The following is a 19,161-nucleotide window of genomic DNA, read 5'->3' as shown; positions in this document are numbered from 1 at the left end:
ACCAATAAAGAGGTAGTCTTTTGCATTCCATTTTGTTGACTAACTAAAGTAATGTTTACAGTGCATATGAACCAAAGCAGATGTGTGTACTGGTACCTTAAAAACAGTCATGTTTGTGATTTTTTTCTGCCTTCATATCAGGATGTTCAGCTAGCAGATGATAATCATTAGAAAAAAAATTACATTTGCTCCAGGTGAGGCTTGAACTCACAACCTCGGCATTGCTCAACAGATACTGCCTATAAGTACCGCGCGTTAACCAATTGCGCCACAGGAGCACATGGTCAAAGTGTATTATTTTTAGTTGAGTGATTTTAGCATCGAGTTGACTAAGTATATTAACTTGGTTTATTAATTTTAAATTAGTTACTTTTTAATTCCACTAAACTACTGCACCCAATACTAAAGTACCTAATAAAAGTAATATTCTAATCATAAGTTAATCAATTATATTGTGCATTTGTGTTATTGCCCAGTTTTATGTATCCTTAGGTGTATATTGCAATGAATTCATGCCATTGCTGTACAGTTCAATATTATCAAAATTGTAAAATAATTCCTGTTTATAAATAATTTCTGTTTATTTATCTTAAATAATATTTGCTATAAATATATGTAACTTCAATGTTGCATAGGGAAAATATACACTATAATACAAAAAGTGCAGTATCTTTAAATAAAAATAAGTTAAATCTCACTTGTGCTCTATATTTAAAGGTAAACATTGTTTTTTTGGTCTGTAGCACCTAAATTGTCAGTAAAGTCAGTGTCCAAAGAAATATAAAAAGCAGAAAATTACCCTTTTGATGACAAGGATGAAAGGACTTCAAGAAACCCATCAGCAATTGCCATAGACATTGTTATTTTGTAGCCACTCTGATATTAAATTGCAATTAAAACTTAATAGGTATGTTTTGGTATATATGGATTTCATGCAATACCATTAAGACAGTCACCTGCATTGAAAAAAAGCATAACTTCTAGAATGAGAATGAGCATCAAAGGAACATGCATCCTAGATGAGACTTGAAGCCACTGTCCCAGGTGATAGCAAACTTATCCACAATGTCATCAGGATAAATGTCTGCTTTTAGATACAGGGCCATAATTTTGCAAGCTGAACAGTACCGGATTGTTACGCAGATAAAAGTTTCTGGTGGAGCCATTTGTGCAGTATCAAGCAAGAATAAAGGGAACATCTCCAGTAATTATATGGATGAAATAAAGCCCAGATGAGACTTGAAACCACAATCCCTAGCTTAGGAGGCCAGTGCCTTATCCATTAGGCCAGTGGGGCTTAGTAACATCTTTGTGTGAAACTGATTTTTTCATTAGTATAATCATTAATTGTTGCGATATAGGAAAGCCATTTATTTGTGTTCTTTGCTTTACAAATCCCAGCATGAAATGTGATTGTACTAACCAGACCTAATAGTGTTGACCCTCATGTTACATTGCAGCAAAACAGATTGATGCAACTCTTTTACCAATAAAGAGGTAGTCTTTTGCATTCCATTTTGTTGACTAACTAAAGTAATGTTTACAGTGCATATGAACCAAAGCAGATGTGTGTACTGGTACCTTAAAAACAGTAATGTTTGTGATTTTTTTCTGCCTTCATATCAGGATGTTCAGGTAGCAGATGATAATCATTAACTGATGACATTAGAAAAAAAATTACATTTGCTCAAGGAGAGGCTTGAACTCACAACCTCGGCATTGCTCAACAGATACTGTCTTATAAGTACCGCGCGCTAACCGATTGCGCCACAGGAGCACATGGTCAAAGTGTATTATTTTTAGTTGAGTGATTTTAGCATCGAGTTGACTAAGTATATTAACTTGGTTTATTAATTTTAAATTAGTTACTTTTTAAATCCACTAAACTACTGCACCCAATACTAAAGTACCTAATAAAAGTAATATTCTAATCATAAGTTAATCAATTATATTGTGCATTTGTGTTATTGCCCAGTTTTATGTATCCTTAGGTGTATATTGCAATGAATTCATGCCATTGCTGTACAGTTCAATATTATCAAAATTGTAAAATAATTCCTGTTTATAAATAATTTCTGTTTATTTATCTTAAATAATATTTGCTATAAATATATGTAACTTCAATGTTGCATAGGGAAAATATACACTATAATACCAAAAAGTGCAGTATCTTTAAATAAAAATAAGTTAAATCTCACTTGTGCTCTATATTTAAAGGTAAACATTGTTTTTTTGGTCTGTAGCACCTAAATTGTCAGTAAAGTCAGTGTCCAAAGAAATATAAAAAGCAGAAAATTACCCTTTTGATGACATGGATGAAAGGACTTCAAGAAACCCATCAGCAATTGCCATAGACATTGTTATTTTGTAGCCACTCTGATATTAAATTGCAATTAAAACTTAATAGGTATGTTTTGGTATATATGGATTTCATGCAATACCATTAAGACAGTCACCTGCATTGAAAAAAAGCATAACTTCTAGAATGAGAATGAGCATCAAAGGAACATGCATCCTAGATGAGACTTGAAGCCACTGTCCCAGGTGATAGCAAACTTATCCGGAAACTAATCCACAATGTCATCAGGATAAATGTCTGCTTTTAGATACAGGGCCATAATTTTGCAAGCTGAACAGTACCGGATTGTTAAGCAGATAAAAGTTTCTGGTGGAGCCATTTGTGCAGTATCAAGCAAGAATAAAGGGAACATCTCCAGTAATTATATGGATGAAATAAAGCCCAGATGAGACTTGAAACCACAATCCCTAGCTTAGGAGACCAGTGCCTTATCCATTAGGCCAGTGGGGCTTAGTAACATCTTTGTGTGAAACTGATTTTTTCATTAGTATAATCATTAATTGTTGCGATATAGGAAAGCCGTTTATTTGTGTTCTTTGCTTTACAAATCCCAGCATGAAATGTGATTGTACTAACCAGACCTAATAGTGTGGACCCTCATGTTACATTGCAGCAAAACAGATTGATGCAACTCTTTTACCAATAAAGAGGTAGTCTTTTGCATTCCATTTTGTTGACTAACTAAAGTAATGTTTACAGTGCATATGAACCAAAGCAGATGTGTGTACTGGTACCTTAAAAACAGTCATGTTTGTGATTTTTTTCTGCCTTCATATCAGGATGTTCAGCTAGCAGATGATAATCATTAGAAAAAAAATTACATTTGCTCCAGGTGAGGCTTGAACTCACAACCTCGGCATTGCTCAACAGATACTGCCTATAAGTACCGCGCGTTAACCAATTGCGCCACAGGAGCACATGGTCAAAGTGTATTATTTTTAGTTGAGTGATTTTAGCATCGAGTTGACTAAGTATATTAACTTGGTTTATTAATTTTAAATTAGTTACTTTTTAATTCCACTAAACTACTGCACCCAATACTAAAGTACCTAATAAAAGTAATATTCTAATCATAAGTTAATCAATTATATTGTGCATTTGTGTTATTGCCCAGTTTTATGTATCCTTAGGTGTATATTGCAATGAATTCATGCCATTGCTGTACAGTTCAATATTATCAAAATTGTAAAATAATTCCTGTTTATAAATAATTTCTGTTTATTTATCTTAAATAATATTTGCTATAAATATATGTAACTTCAATGTTGCATAGGGAAAATATACACTATAATACCAAAAAGTGCAGTATCTTTAAATAAAAATAAGTTAAATCTCACTTGTGCTCTATATTTAAAGGTAAACATTGTTTTTTTGGTCTGTAGCACCTAAATTGTCAGTAAAGTCAGTGTCCAAAGAAATATAAAAAGCAGAAAATTACCCTTTTGATGACATGGATGAAAGGACTTCAAGAAACCCATCAGCAATTGATATAGACATTGTTATTTTGTAGCCACTCTGATATTAAATTGCAATTAAAACTTAATAGGTATGTTTTGGTATATATGGATTTCATGCAATACCATTAAGACAGTCACCTGCATTGAAAAAAAGCATAACTTCTAGAATGAGAATGAGCATCAAAGGAACATGCATCCTAGATGAGACTTGAAGCCACTGTCCCAGGTGATAGCAAACTTATCCGGAAACTAATCCACAATGTCATCAGGATAAATGTCTGCTTTTAGATACAGGGCCATAATTTTGCAAGCTGAACAGTACCGGATTGTTAAGCAGATAAAAGTTTATGGTGGAGCCATTTGTGCAGTATCAAGCAAGAATAAAGGGAACATCTCCAGTAATTATATGGATGAACTAAATCCCAGATGAGACTTGAAACCACAATCCCTAGCTTAAGAGGACAGTGCCATATCCATTAGGCCAGTGGGGCTTAGTAACATCTTTGTGTGAAACTGATTTTTTCATTAGTATAATCATTAATTGTTGCGATATAGGAAAGCCATTTATTTGTGTTCTTTGCTTTACAAATCCCAGCATGAAATGTGATTGTACTAACCAGACCTAATAGAGTGGACCCTCATGTTACATTGCAGCAAAACAGATTGATGCAACTCTTTTACCAATAAAGAGGTAGTCTTTTGCATTCCATTTTGTTGACTAACTAAAGTAATGTTTACAGTGCATATGAACCAAAGCAGATGTGTGTACTGGTACCTTAAAAACAGTCATGTTTGTGATTTTTTTCTGCCTTCATATCAGGATGTTCAGGTAGCAGATGATAATCATTAAATGATGACATTAGAAAAAAAATTACATTTGCTCCAGGTGAGGCTTGAACTCACAACCTCAGCATTGCTCAACAGATACTGTCTTATAAGTACCGCGCGCTGACCGATTGCGCCACAGGAACACATGGTCAAAGTGTATTATTTTTAGTTGAGTGATTTTAGCATCGAGTTGACTAAGTATATTAACTTGGTTTATTAATTTTAAATTAGTTACTTTTTAAATCCACTAAACTACTGCACCCAATACTAAAGTACCTAATAAAAGTAATATTCTAATCATAAGTTAATCAATTATATTGTGCATTTGTGTTATTGCCCAGTTTTATGTATCCTTAGGTGTATATTGCAATGAATTCATGCCATTGCTGTACAGTTCAATATTATCAAAATTGTAAAATAATTCCTGTTTATAAATAATTTCTGTTTATTTATCTTAAATAATATTTGCTATAAATATATGTAACTTCAATGTTGCATAGGGAAAATATACACTATAATACCAAAAAGTGCAGTATCTTTAAATAAAAATAAGTTAAATCTCACTTGTGCTCTATATTTAAAGGTAAACATTGTTTTTTTGGTCTGTAGCACCTAAATTGTCAGTAAAGTCAGTGTCCAAAGAAATATAAAAAGCAGAAAATTACCCTTTTGATGACATGGATGAAAGGACTTCAAGAAACCCATCAGCAATTGATATAGACATTGTTATTTTGTAGCCACTCTGATATTAAATTGCAATTAAAACTTAATAGGTATGTTTTGGTATATATGGATTTCATGCAATACCATTAAGACAGTCACCTGCATTGAAAAAAAGCATAACTTCTAGAATGAGAATGAGCATCAAAGGAACATACATCCTAGAATAGACTTGAAGCCACTGTCCCAGGTGATAGCAATCTTATCCGGAAACTAATCCACAATGTCATCAGGATAAATGTCTGCTTTTAGATACAGGGCCATAATTTTGCAAGCTGAACAGTACCGGATTGTTAAGCAGATAAAAGTTTCTGGTGGAGCCATTTGTGCAGTATCAAGCAAGAATAAAGGGAACATCTCCAGTAATTATATGGATGAAATAAAGCCCAGATGAGACTTGAAACCACAATCCCTAGCTTAGGAGGCCAGTGCCTTATCCATTAGGCCAGTGGGGCTTAGTAACATCTTTGTGTGAAACTGATTTTTTCATTAGTATAATCATTAATTGTTGCGATATAGGAAAGCCGTTTATTTGTGTTCTTTGCTTTACAAATCCCAGCATGAAATGTGATTGTACTAACCAGACCTAATAGAGTGGACCCTCATGTTACATTGCAGCAAAACAGATTGATGCAACTCTTTTACCAATAAAGAGGTAGTCTTTTGCATTCCATTTTGTTGACTAACTAAAGTAATGTTTACAGTGCATATGAACCAAAGCAGATGTGTGTACTGGTACCTTAAAAACAGTAATGTTTGTGATTTTTTTCTGCCTTCATATCAGGATGTTCAGGTAGCAGATGATAATCATTAGAAAAAAAATTACATTTGCTCCAGGTGAGGCTTGAACTCACAACCTCGGCATTGCTCAACAGATACTGCCTATAAGTACCGCGCGCTAACCGATTGCGCCACAGGAGCACATGGTCAAAGTGTATTATTTTTAGTTGAGTGATTTTAGCATCGAGTTGACTAAGTATATTAACTTGGTTTATTAATTTTAAATTAGTTACTTTTTAAATCCACTAAACTACTGCACCCAATACTAAAGTACCTAATAAAAGTAATATTCTAATCATAAGTTAATCAATTATATTGTGCATTTGTGTTATTGCCCAGTTTTATGTATCCTTAGGTGTATATTGCAATGAATTCATGCCATTGCTGTACAGTTCAATATTATCAAAATTGTAAAATAATTCCTGTTTATAAATAATTTCTGTTTATTTATCTTAAATAATATTTGCTATAAATATATGTAACTTCAATGTTGCATAGGGAAAATATACACTATAATACCAAAAAGTGCAGTATCTTTAAATAAAAATAAGTTAAATCTCACTTGTGCTCTATATTTAAAGGTAAACATTGTTTTTTTGGTCTGTAGCACCTAAATTGTCAGTAAAGTCAGTGTCCAAAGAAATATAAAAAGCAGAAAATTACCCTTTTGATGACATGGATGAAAGGACTTCAAGAAACCCATCAGCAATTGATATAGACATTGTTATTTTGTAGCCACTCTGATATTAAATTGCAATTAAAACTTAATAGGTATGTTTTGGTATATATGGATTTCATGCAATACCATTAAGACAGTCACCTGCATTGAAAAAAAGCATAACTTCTAGAATGAGAATGAGCATCAAAGGAACATGCATCCTAGATGAGACTTGAAGCCACTGTCCCAGGTGATAGCAAACTTATCCGGAAACTAATCCACAATGTCATCAGGATAAATGTCTGCTTTTAGATACAGGGCCATAATTTTGCAAGCTGAACAGTACCGGATTGTTAAGCAGATAAAAGTTTATGGTGGAGCCATTTGTGCAGTATCAAGCAAGAATAAAGGGAACATCTCCAGTAATTATATGGATGAAATAAAGCCCAGATGAGACTTGAAACCACAATCCCTAGCTTAGGAGACCAGTGCCTTATCCATTAGGCCAGTGGGGCTTAGTAACATCTTTGTGTGAAACTGATTTTTTCATTAGTATAATCATTAATTGTTGCGATATAGGAAAGCCGTTTATTTGTGTTCTTTGCTTTACAAATCCCAGCATGAAATGTGATTGTACTAACCAGACCTAATAGTGTGGACCCTCATGTTACATTGCAGCAAAACAGATTGATGCAACTCTTTTACCAATAAAGAGGTAGTCTTTTGCATTCCATTTTGTTGACTAACTAAAGTAATGTTTACAGTGCATATGAACCAAAGCAGATGTGTGTACTGGTACCTTAAAAACAGTCATGTTTGTGATTTTTTTCTGCCTTCATATCAGGATGTTCAGGTAGCAGATGATAATCATTAGAAAAAAAATTACATTTGCTCCAGGTGAGGCTTGAACTCACAACCTCGGCATTGCTCAACAGATACTGCCTATAAGTACCGGGCGCTAACCGATTGCGCCACAGGAGCACATGGTCAAAGTGTATTATTTTTAGTTGAGTGATTTTAGCATCGAGTTGACTAAGTATATTAACTTGGTTTATTAATTTTAAATTAGTTACTTTTTAAATCCACTAAACTACTGCACCCAATACTAAAGTACCTAATAAAAGTAATATTCTAATCATAAGTTAATCAATTATATTGTGCATTTGTGTTATTGCCCAGTTTTATGTATCCTTAGGTGTATATTGCAATGAATTCATGCCATTGCTGTACAGTTCAATATTATCAAAATTGTAAAATAATTCCTGTTTATAAATAATTCCTGTTTATTTATCTTAAATAATATTTGCTATAAATATATGTAACTTCAATGTTGCATAGGGAAAATATACACTATAATACCAAAAAGTGCAGTATCTTTAAATAAAAATAAGTTAAATCTCACTTGTGCTCTATATTTAAAGGTAAACATTGTTTTTTTGGTCTGTAGCACCTAAATTGTCAGTAAAGTCAGTGTCCAAAGAAATATAAAAAGCAGAAAATTACCCTTTTGATGACATGGATGAAAGGACTTCAAGAAACCCATCAGCAATTGATATAGACATTGTTATTTTGTAGCCACTCTGATATTAAATTGCAATTAAAACTTAATAGGTATGTTTTGGTATATATGGATTTCATGCAATACCATTAAGACAGTCACCTGCATTGAAAAAAAGCATAACTTCTAGAATGAGAATGAGCATCAAAGGAACATGCATCCTAGATGAGACTTGAAGCCACTGTCCCAGGTGATAGCAAACTTATCCGGAAACTAATCCACAATGTCATCAGGATAAATGTCTGCTTTTAGATACAGGGCCATAATTTTGCAAGCTGAACAGTACCGGATTGTTAAGCAGATAAAAGTTTCTGGTGGAGCCATTTGTGCAGTATCAAGCAAGAATAAAGGGAACATCTCCAGTAATTATATGGATGAACTAAATCCCAGATGAGACTTGAAACCACAATCCCTAGCTTAAGAGGACAGTGCCTTATCCATTAGGCCAGTGGGGCTTAGTAACATCTTTGTGTGAAACTGATTTTTTCATTAGTATAATCATTAATTGTTGCGATATAGGAAAGCCATTTATTTGTGTTCTTTGCTTTACAAATCCCAGCATGAAATGTGATTGTACTAACCAGACCTAATAGAGTGGACCCTCATGTTACATTGCAGCAAAACAGATTGATGCAACTCTTTTACCAATAAAGAGGTAGTCTTTTGCATTCCATTTTGTTGACTAACTAAAGTAATGTTTACAGTGCATATGAACCAAAGCAGATGTGTGTACTGGTACCTTAAAAACAGTCATGTTTGTGATTTTTTTCTGCCTTCATATCAGGATGTTCAGGTAGCAGATGATAATCATTAAATGATGACATTAGAAAAAAAATTACATTTGCTCCAGGTGAGGCTTGAACTCACAACCTCAGCATTGCTCAACAGATACTGTCTTATAAGTACCGCGCGCTGACCGATTGCGCCACAGGAACACATGGTCAAAGTGTATTATTTTTAGTTGAGTGATTTTAGCATCGAGTTGACTAAGTATATTAACTTGGTTTATTAATTTTAAATTAGTTACTTTTTAAATCCACTAAACTACTGCACCCAATACTAAAGTACCTAATAAAAGTAATATTCTAATCATAAGTTAATCAATTATATTGTGCATTTGTGTTATTGCCCAGTTTTATGTATCCTTAGGTGTATATTGCAATGAATTCATGCCATTGCTGTACAGTTCAATATTATCAAAATTGTAAAATAATTCCTGTTTATAAATAATTTCTGTTTATTTATCTTAAATAATATTTGCTATAAATATATGTAACTTCAATGTTGCATAGGGAAAATATACACTATAATACCAAAAAGTGCAGTATCTTTAAATAAAAATAAGTTAAATCTCACTTGTGCTCTATATTTAAAGGTAAACATTGTTTTTTTGGTCTGTAGCACCTAAATTGTCAGTAAAGTCAGTGTCCAAAGAAATATAAAAAGCAGAAAATTACCCTTTTGATGACATGGATGAAAGGACTTCAAGAAACCCATCAGCAATTGCCATAGACATTGTTATTTTGTAGCCACTCTGATATTAAATTGCAATTAAAACTTAATAGGTATGTTTTGGTATATATGGATTTCATGCAATACCATTAAGACAGTCACCTGCATTGAAAAAAAGCATAACTTCTAGAATGAGAATGAGCATCAAAGGAACATACATCCTAGAATAGACTTGAAGCCACTGTCCCAGGTGATAGCAATCTTATCCGGAAACTAATCCACAATGTCATCAGGATAAATGTCTGCTTTTAGATACAGGGCCATAATTTTGCAAGCTGAACAGTACCGGATTGTTAAGCAGATAAAAGTTTCTGGTGGAGCCATTTGTGCAGTATCAAGCAAGAATAAAGGGAACATCTACAGTAATTATATGGATGAAATAAAGCCCAGATGAGACTTGAAACCACAATCCCTAGCTTAGGAGGCCAGTGCCTTATCCATTAGGCCAGTGGGGCTTAGTAACATCTTTGTGTGAAACTGATTTTTTCATTAGTATAATCATTAATTGTTGCGATATAGGAAAGCCGTTTATTTGTGTTCTTTGCTTTACAAATCCCAGCATGAAATGTCATTGTACTAACCAGACCTAATAGAGTGGACCCTCATGTTACATTGCAGCAAAACAGATTGATGCAACTCTTTTACCAATAAAGAGGTAGTCTTTTGCATTCCATTTTGTTGACTAACTAAAGTAATGTTTACAGTGCATATGAACCAAAGCAGATGTGTGTACTGGTACCTTAAAAACAGTAATGTTTGTGATTTTTTTCTGCCTTCATATCAGGATGTTCAGGTAGCAGATGATAATCATTAACTGATGACATTAGAAAAAAAATTACATTTGCTCCAGGTGAGGCTTGAACTCACAACCTCGGCATTGCTCAACAGATACTGTCTTATAAGTACCGCGCGCTAACCGATTGCGCCACAGGAGCACATGGTCAAAGTGTATTATTTTTAGTTGAGTGATTTTAGCATCGAGTTGACTAAGTATATTAACTTGGTTTATTAATTTTAAATTAGTTACTTTTTAAATCCACTAAACTACTGCACCCAATACTAAAGTACCTAATAAAAGTAATATTCTATTCATAAGTTAATCAATTATATTGTGCATTTGTGTTATTGCCCAGTTTTATGTATCCTTAGGTGTATATTGCAATGAATTCATGCCATTGCTGTACAGTTCAATATTATCAAAATTGTAAAATAATTCCTGTTTATAAATAATTTCTGTTTATTTATCTTAAATAATATTTGCTATAAATATATGTAACTTCAATGTTGCATAGGGAAAATATACACTATAATACCAAAAAGTGCAGTATCTTTAAATAAAAATAAGTTAAATCTCACTTGTGCTCTATATTTAAAGGTAAACATTGTTTTTTTGGTCTGTAGCACCTAAATTGTCAGTAAAGTCAGTGTCCAAAGAAATATAAAAAGCAGAAAATTACCCTTTTGATGACATGGATGAAAGGACTTCAAGAAACCCATCAGCAATTGCCATAGACATTGTTATTTTGTAGCCACTCTGATATTAAATTGCAATTAAAACTTAATAGGTATGTTTTGGTATATATGGATTTCATGCAATACCATTAAGACAGTCACCTGCATTGAAAAAAAGCATAACTTCTAGAATGAGAATGAGCATCAAAGGAACATGCATCCTAGATGAGACTTGAAGCCACTGTCCCAGGTGATAGCAAACTTATCCGGAAACTAATCCACAATGTCATCAGGATAAATGTCTGCTTTTAGATACAGGGCCATAATTTTGCAAGCTGAACAGTACCGGATTGTTAAGCAGATAAAAGTTTCTGGTGGAGCCATTTGTGCAGTATCAAGCAAGAATAAAGGGAACATCTCCAGTAATTATATGGATGAAATAAAGCCCAGATGAGACTTGAAACCACAATCCCTAGCTTAGGAGGCCAGTGCCTTATCCATTAGGCCAGTGGGGCTTAGTAACATCTTTGTGTGAAACTGATTTTTTCATTAGTATAATCATTAATTGTTGCGATATAGGAAAGCCGTTTATTTGTGTTCTTTGCTTTACAAATCCCAGCATGAAATGTGATTGTACTAACCAGACCTAATAGTGTGGACCCTCATGTTACATTGCAGCAAAACAGATTGATGCAACTCTTTTACCAATAAAGAGGTAGTCTTTTGCATTCCATTTTGTTGACTAACTAAAGTAATGTTTACAGTGCATATGAACCAAAGCAGATGTGTGTACTGGTACCTTAAAAACAGTCATGTTTGTGATTTTTTTCTGCCTTCATATCAGGATGTTCAGGTAGCAGATGATAATCATTAACTGATGACATTAGAAAAAAAATTACATTTGCTCCAGGTGAGGCTTGAACTCACAACCTCGGCATTGCTCAACAGATACTGTCTTATAAGTACTGCGCGCTGACCGATTGCACCACATGAGCACATGGTCAAAGTGTATTATTTTTAGTTGAGTGATTTTAGCATCGAGTTGACTAAGTATATTAACTTGGTTTATTAATTTTAAATTAGTTACTTTTTAAATCCACTAAACTACTGCACCCAATACTAAAGTACCTAATAAAAGTAATATTCTAATCATAAGTTAATCAATTATATTGTGCATTTGTGTTATTGCCCAGTTTTATGTCCTTAGGTGTATATTGCAATGAATTCATGCCATTGCTGTACAGTTCAATATTATCAAAATTGTAAAATAATTCCTGTTTATAAATAATTCCTGTTTATTTATCTTAAATAATATTTGCTATAAATATATGTAACTTCAATGTTGCATAGGGAAAATATACACTATAATACCAAAAAGTGCAGTATCTTTAAATAAAAATAAGTTAAATCTCACTTGTGCTCTATATTTAAAGGTAAACATTGTTTTTTTGGTCTGTAGCACCTAAATTGTCAGTAAAGTCAGTGTCCAAAGAAATATAAAAAGCAGAAAATTACCCTTTTGATGACATGGATGAAAGGACTTCAAGAAACCCATCAGCAATTGCCATAGACATTGTTATTTTGTAGCCACTCTGATATTAAATTGCAATTAAAACTTAATAGGTATGTTTTGGTATATATGGATTTCATGCAATACCATTAAGACAGTCACCTGCATTGAAAAAAAGCATAACTTCTAGAATGAGAATGAGCATCAAAGGAACATGCATCCTAGATGAGACTGGAAGCCACTGTCCCAGGTGATAGCAAACTTATCCGGAAACTAATCCACAATGTCATCAGGATAAATGTCTGCTTTTAGATACAGGGCCATAATTTTGCAAGCTGAACAGTACCGGATTGTTAAGCAGATAAAAGTTTCTGGTGGAGCCATTTGTGCAGTATCAAGCAAGAATAAAGGGAACATCTCCAGTAATTATATGGATGAAATAAAGCCCAGATGAGACTTGAAACCACAATCCCTAGCTTAGGAGGCCAGTGCCTTAGGAGCTTAGGAGGCCAGTGCCTTAGTAACATCTTTGTGTGAAACTGATTTTTTCATTAGTATAATCATTAATTGTTGCGATATAGGAAAGCCGTTTATTTGTGTTCTTTGCTTTACAAATCCCAGCATGAAATGTGATTGTACTAACCAGACCTAATAGTGTGGACCCTCATGTTACAGTGCAGCAAAACAGATTGATGCAACTCTTTTACCAATAAAGAGGTAGTCTTTTGCATTCCATTTTGTTGACTAACTAAAGTAATGTTTACAGTGCATATGAACCAAAGCAGATGTGTGTACTGGTACCTTAAAAACAGTCATGTTTGTGATTTTTTTCTGCCTTCATATCAGGATGTTCAGGTAGCAGATGATAATCATTAACTGATGACATTAGAAAAAAAATTACATTTGCTCCAGGTGAGGCTTGAACTCACAACCTCGGCATTGCTTAACAGATACTGTCTTATAAGTACTGCGTGCTGACCGATTGCACCACCTGAGCACATGGTCAAAGTGTATTATTTTTAGTTGAGTGATTTTAGCATCGAGTTGACTAAGTATATTAACTTGGTTTATTAATTTTAAATTAGTTACTTTTTAAATCCACTAAACTACTGCACCCAATACTAAAGTACCTAATAAAAGTAATATTCTAATCATAAGTTAATCAATTATATTGTGCATTTGTGTTATTGCCCAGTTTTATGTATCCTTAGGTGTATATTGCAATGAATTCATGCCATTGCTGTACAGTTCAATATTATCAAAATTGTAAAATAATTCCTGTTTATAAATAATTCCTGTTTATTTATCTTAAATAATATTTGCTATAAATATATGTAACTTCAATGTTGCATAGGGAAAATATACACTATAATACCAAAAAGTGCAGTATCTTTAAATAAAAATAAGTTAAATCTCACTTGTGCTCTATATTTAAAGGTAAACATTGTTTTTTTGGTCTGTAGCACCTAAATTGTCAGTAAAGTCAGTGTCCAAAGAAATATAAAAAGCAGAAAATTACCCTTTTGATGACATGGATGAAAGGACTTCAAGAAACCCATCAGCAATTGCCATAGACATTGTTATTTTGTAGCCACTCTGATATTAAATTGCAATTAAAACTTAATAGGTATGTTTTGGTATATATGGATTTCATGCAATACCATTAAGACAGTCACCTGCATTGAAAAAAAGCATAACTTCTAGAATGAGAATGAGCATCAAAGGAACATGCATCCTAGATGAGACTGGAAGCCACTGTCCCAGGTGATAGCAAACTTATCCGGAAACTAATCCACAATGTCATCAGGATAAATGTCTGCTTTTAGATACAGGGCCATAATTTTGCAAGCTGAACAGTACCGGATTGTTAAGCAGATAAAAGTTTCTGGTGGAGCCATTTGTGCAGTATCAAGCAAGAATAAAGGGAACATCTCCAGTAATTATATGGATGAAATAAAGCCCAGATGAGACTTGAAACCACAATCCCTAGCTTAGGAGGCCAGTGCCTTATCCATTAGGCCAGTGGGGCTTAGTAACATCTTTGTGTGAAACTGATTTTTTCATTAGTATAATCATTAATTGTTGCGATATAGGAAAGCCGTTTATTTGTGTTCTTTGCTTTACAAATCCCAGCATGAAATGTGATTGTACTAACCAGACCTAATAGTGTGGACCCTCATGTTACATTGCAGCAAAACAGATTGATGCAACTCTTTTACCAATAAAGAGGTAGTCTTTTGCATTCCATTTTGTTGACTAACTAAAGTAATGTTTACAGTGCATATGAACCAAAGCAGATGTGTGTACTGGTACCTTAAAAACAGTCATGTTTGTGATTTTTTTCTGCCTTCATATCAGGATGTTCAGGTAGCAGATGATAATCATTAACTGATGACATTAGAAAAAAAATTACATTTGCTCCAGGTGAGGCTTGAACTCACAACCTCGGCATTGCTCAACAGATACTGTCTTATAAGTACTGCGCGCTGACCGATTGCACCACATGAGCACATGGTCAAAGTGTATTATTTTTAGTTGAGTGATTTTAGCATCGAGTTGACTAAGTATATTAACTTGGTTTATTAATTTTAAATTAGTTACTTTTTAAATCCACTAAACTACTGCACCCAATACTAAAGTACCTAATAAAAGTAATATTCTAATCATAAGTTAATCAATTATATTGTGCATTTGTGTTATTGCCCAGTTTTATGTATCCTTAGGTGTATATTGCAATGAATTCATGCCATTGCTGTACAGTTCAATATTATCAAAATTGTAAAATAATTCCTGTTTATAAATAATTCCTGTTTATTTATCTTAAATAATATTTGCTATAAATATATGTAACTTCAATGTTGCATAGGGAAAATATACACTATAATACCAAAAAGTGCAGTATCTTTAAATAAAAATAAGTTAAATCTCACTTGTGCTCTATATTTAAAGGTAAACATTGTTTTTTTGGTCTGTAGCACCTAAATTGTCAGTAAAGTCAGTGTCCAAAGAAATATAAAAAGCCGAAAATTACCCTTTTGATGACATGGATGAAAGGACTTCAAGAAACCCATCAGCAATTGCCATAGACATTGTTATTTTGTAGCCACTCTGATATTAAATTGCAATTAAAACTTAATAGGTATGTTTTGGTATATATGGATTTCATGCAATACCATTAAGACAGTCACCTGCATTGAAAAAAAGCATAACTTCTAGAATGAGAATGAGCATCAAAGGAACATGCATCCTAGATGAGACTGGAAGCCACTGTCCCAGGTGATAGCAAACTTATCCGGAAACTAATCCACAATGTCATCAGGATAAAAGTCTGCTTTTAGATACAGGGCCATAATTATGCAAGCTGAACAGTACCGGATTGTTAAGCAGATAAAAGTTTCTGGTGGAGCCATTTGTGCAGTATCAAGCAAGAATAAAGGGAACATCTCCAGTAATTATATGGATGAAATAAAGCCCAGATGAGACTTGAAACCACAATACCTAGCTTAGGAGGCCAGTGCCTTAGGAGCTTAGGAGGCCAGTGCCTTAGTAACATCTTTGTGTGAAACTGATTTTTTCATTAGTATAATCATTAATTGTTGCGATATAGGAAAGCCGTTTATTTGTGTTCTTTGCTTTACAAATCCCAGCATGAAATGTGATTGTACTAACCAGACCTAATAGTGTGGACCCTCATGTTACATTGCAGCAAAACAGATTGATGCAACTCTTTTACCAATAAAGAGGTAGTCTTTTGCATTCCATTTTGTTGACTAACTAAAGTAATGTTTACAGTGCATATGAACCAAAGCAGATGTGTGTACTGGTACCTTAAAAACAGTCATGTTTGTGATTTTTTTTCTGCCTTCATATCAGGATGTTCAGGTAGCAGATGATAATCATTAACTGATGACATTAGAAAAAAAATTACATTTGCTCCAGGTGAGGCTTGAACTCACAACCTCGGCATTGCTCAACAGATACTGTCTTATAAGTACTGCGTGCTGACCGATTGCACCACATGAGCACATGGTCAAAGTGTATTATTTTTAGTTGAGTGATTTTAGCATCGAGTTGACTAAGTATATTAACTTGGTTTATTAATTTTAAATTAGTTACTTTTTAAATCCACTAAACTACTGCACCCAATACTAAAGTACCTAATAAAAGTAATATTCTAATCATAAGTTAATCAATTATATTGTGCATTTGTGTTATTGCCCAGTTTTATGTATCCTTAGGTGTATATTGCAATGAATTCATGCCATTGCTGTACAGTTCAATATTATCAAAATTGTAAAATAATTCCTGTTTATAAATAATTCCTGTTTATTTATCTTAAATAATATTTGCTATAAATATATGTAACTTCAATGTTGCATAGGGAAAATATACACTATAATACCAAAAAGTGCAGTATCTTTAAATAAAAATAAGTTAAATCTCACTTGTGCTCTATATTTAAAGGTAAACATTGTTTTTTTGGTCTGTAGCACCTAAATTGTCAGTAAAGTCAGTGTCCAAAGAAATATAAAAAGCAGAAAATTACCCTTTTGATGACATGGATGAAAGGACTTCAAGAAACCCATCAGAAATTGTCATAGACATTGTTATTTTGTAGCCACTCTGATATTAAATTGCAATTAAAACTTAATAGGTATGTTTTGGTATATATGGATTTCATGCAATACCATTAAGACAGTCACCTGCATTGAAAAAAAGCATAACTTCTAGAATGAGAATGAGCATCAAAGGAACATGCATCCTAGATGAGACTGGAAGCCACTGTCCCAGGTGATAGCAAACTTATCCGGAAACTAATCCACAATGTCATCAGGATAAATGTCTGCTTTTAGATACAGGGCCATAATTTTGCAAGCTGAACAGTACCGGATTGTTAAGCAGATAAAAGTTTCTGGTGGAGCCATTTGTGCAGTATCAAGCAAGAATAAAGGGAACATCTCCAGTAATTATATGGATGAAATAAAGCCCAGATGAGACTTGAAACCACAATCCCTAGCTTAGGAGGCCAGTGCCTTAGGAGCTTAGGAGGCCAGTGCCTTAGTAACATCTTTGTGTGAAACTGATTTTTTCATTAGTATAATCATTAATTGTTGCGATATAGGAAAGCCGTTTATTTGTGTTCTTTGCTTTACAAATCCCAGCATGAAATGTGATTGTACTAACCAGACCTAATAGTGTGGACCCTCATGTTACATTGCAGCAAAACAGATTGATGCAACTCTTTTACCAATAAAGAGGTAGTCTTTTGCATTCCATTTTGTTGACTAACTAAAGTAATGTTTACAGTGCATATGAACCAAAGCAGATGTGTGTACTGGTACCTTAAAAACAGTCATGTTTGTGATTTTTTTCTGCCTTCATATCAGGATGTTCAGGTAGCAGATGATAATCATTAACTGATGACATTAGAAAAAAAATTACATTTGCTCCAGGTGAGGCTTGAACTCACAACCTCGGCATTGCTCAACAGATACTGTCTTATAAGTACTGCGCGCTGACCGATTGCACCACATGAGCACACGGTCAAAGTGTATTATTTTTAGTTGAGTGATTTTAGCATCGAGTTGACTAAGTATATTAACTTGGTTTATTAATTTTAAATTAGTTACTTTTTAAATCCACTAAACTACTGCACCCAATACTAAAGTAACTAATAAAAGTAATATTCTAATCATAAGTTAATCAATTATATTGTGCATTTGTGTTATTGCCCAGTTTTATGTATCCTTAGGTGTATATTGCAATGAATTCATGCCATTGCTGTACAGTTCAATATTATCAAAATTGTAAAATAATTCCTGTTTATAAATAATTTCTGTTTATTTATCTTAAATAATATTTGCTATAAATATATGTAACTTCAATGTTGCATAGGGAAAATATACACTATAATACCAAAAAGTGCAGTATCTTTAAATAAAAATAAGTTAAATCTCACTTGTGCACTATATTTAAAGGTAAACATTGTTTTTTTGGTCTGTAGCACCTAAATTGTCAGTAAAGTCAGTGTCCAAAGAAATATAAAAAGCAGAAAATTACCCTTTTGATGACATGGATGAAAGGACTTCAAGAAACCCATCAGCAATTGCCATAGACATTGTTATTTTGTAGCCACTCTGATATTAAATTGCAATTAAAACTTAATAGGTATGTTTTGGTATATATGGATTTCATGCAATACCATTAAGACAGTCACCTGCATTGAAAAAAAGCATAACTTCTAGAATGAGAATGAGCATCAAAGGAACATGCATCCTAGATGAGACTTGAAGCCACTGTCCCAGGTGATAGCAAATTTATCCGGAA

The 19,161-nt window shown here is 33.4% G+C and overlaps 7 non-coding genes across 7 annotated transcripts; all 7 read right to left on the bottom strand.

Moving 5' to 3' along the window:
• Nucleotides 1–186: 186 nt before the first annotated feature.
• TRNAI-UAU (transfer RNA isoleucine (anticodon UAU)) lies at nt 187–278 on the bottom strand. The gene is given in 2 exon segments: nt 187–222; nt 241–278. It is a non-coding gene; the product is annotated as a tRNA-Ile (tRNA).
• Nucleotides 279–3,183: 2,905 nt separating this feature from the next.
• Nucleotides 3,184–3,275, bottom strand: TRNAI-UAU (transfer RNA isoleucine (anticodon UAU)). Its single transcript is given in 2 exon segments — nt 3,184–3,219; nt 3,238–3,275. It is a non-coding gene; the product is annotated as a tRNA-Ile (tRNA).
• A 1,419-nt stretch (nt 3,276–4,694) lies between these two features.
• On the bottom strand, nt 4,695–4,787 carry TRNAI-UAU (transfer RNA isoleucine (anticodon UAU)). Its single transcript is given in 2 exon segments — nt 4,695–4,730; nt 4,750–4,787. It is a non-coding gene; the product is annotated as a tRNA-Ile (tRNA).
• A 1,406-nt stretch (nt 4,788–6,193) lies between these two features.
• Nucleotides 6,194–6,285, bottom strand: TRNAI-UAU (transfer RNA isoleucine (anticodon UAU)). Its single transcript is given in 2 exon segments — nt 6,194–6,229; nt 6,248–6,285. It is a non-coding gene; the product is annotated as a tRNA-Ile (tRNA).
• A 1,406-nt stretch (nt 6,286–7,691) lies between these two features.
• On the bottom strand, nt 7,692–7,783 carry TRNAI-UAU (transfer RNA isoleucine (anticodon UAU)). The gene is given in 2 exon segments: nt 7,692–7,727; nt 7,746–7,783. It is a non-coding gene; the product is annotated as a tRNA-Ile (tRNA).
• A 1,419-nt stretch (nt 7,784–9,202) lies between these two features.
• Nucleotides 9,203–9,295, bottom strand: TRNAI-UAU (transfer RNA isoleucine (anticodon UAU)). The gene is given in 2 exon segments: nt 9,203–9,238; nt 9,258–9,295. It is a non-coding gene; the product is annotated as a tRNA-Ile (tRNA).
• Nucleotides 9,296–10,714: 1,419 nt separating this feature from the next.
• On the bottom strand, nt 10,715–10,807 carry TRNAI-UAU (transfer RNA isoleucine (anticodon UAU)). Its single transcript is given in 2 exon segments — nt 10,715–10,750; nt 10,770–10,807. It is a non-coding gene; the product is annotated as a tRNA-Ile (tRNA).
• Between the last annotated feature and the right edge of the window lie 8,354 nt (nt 10,808–19,161).

Source organism: Taudactylus pleione, unplaced genomic scaffold, assembly GCF_031769625.1.
Source record: "Taudactylus pleione unplaced genomic scaffold, aTauple2 ptg000473l, whole genome shotgun sequence".
NCBI classification, from domain to species: domain Eukaryota; kingdom Metazoa; phylum Chordata; class Amphibia; order Anura; family Myobatrachidae; genus Taudactylus; species Taudactylus pleione.
This window is presented reverse-complemented; position numbering and strand designations above follow the sequence as displayed.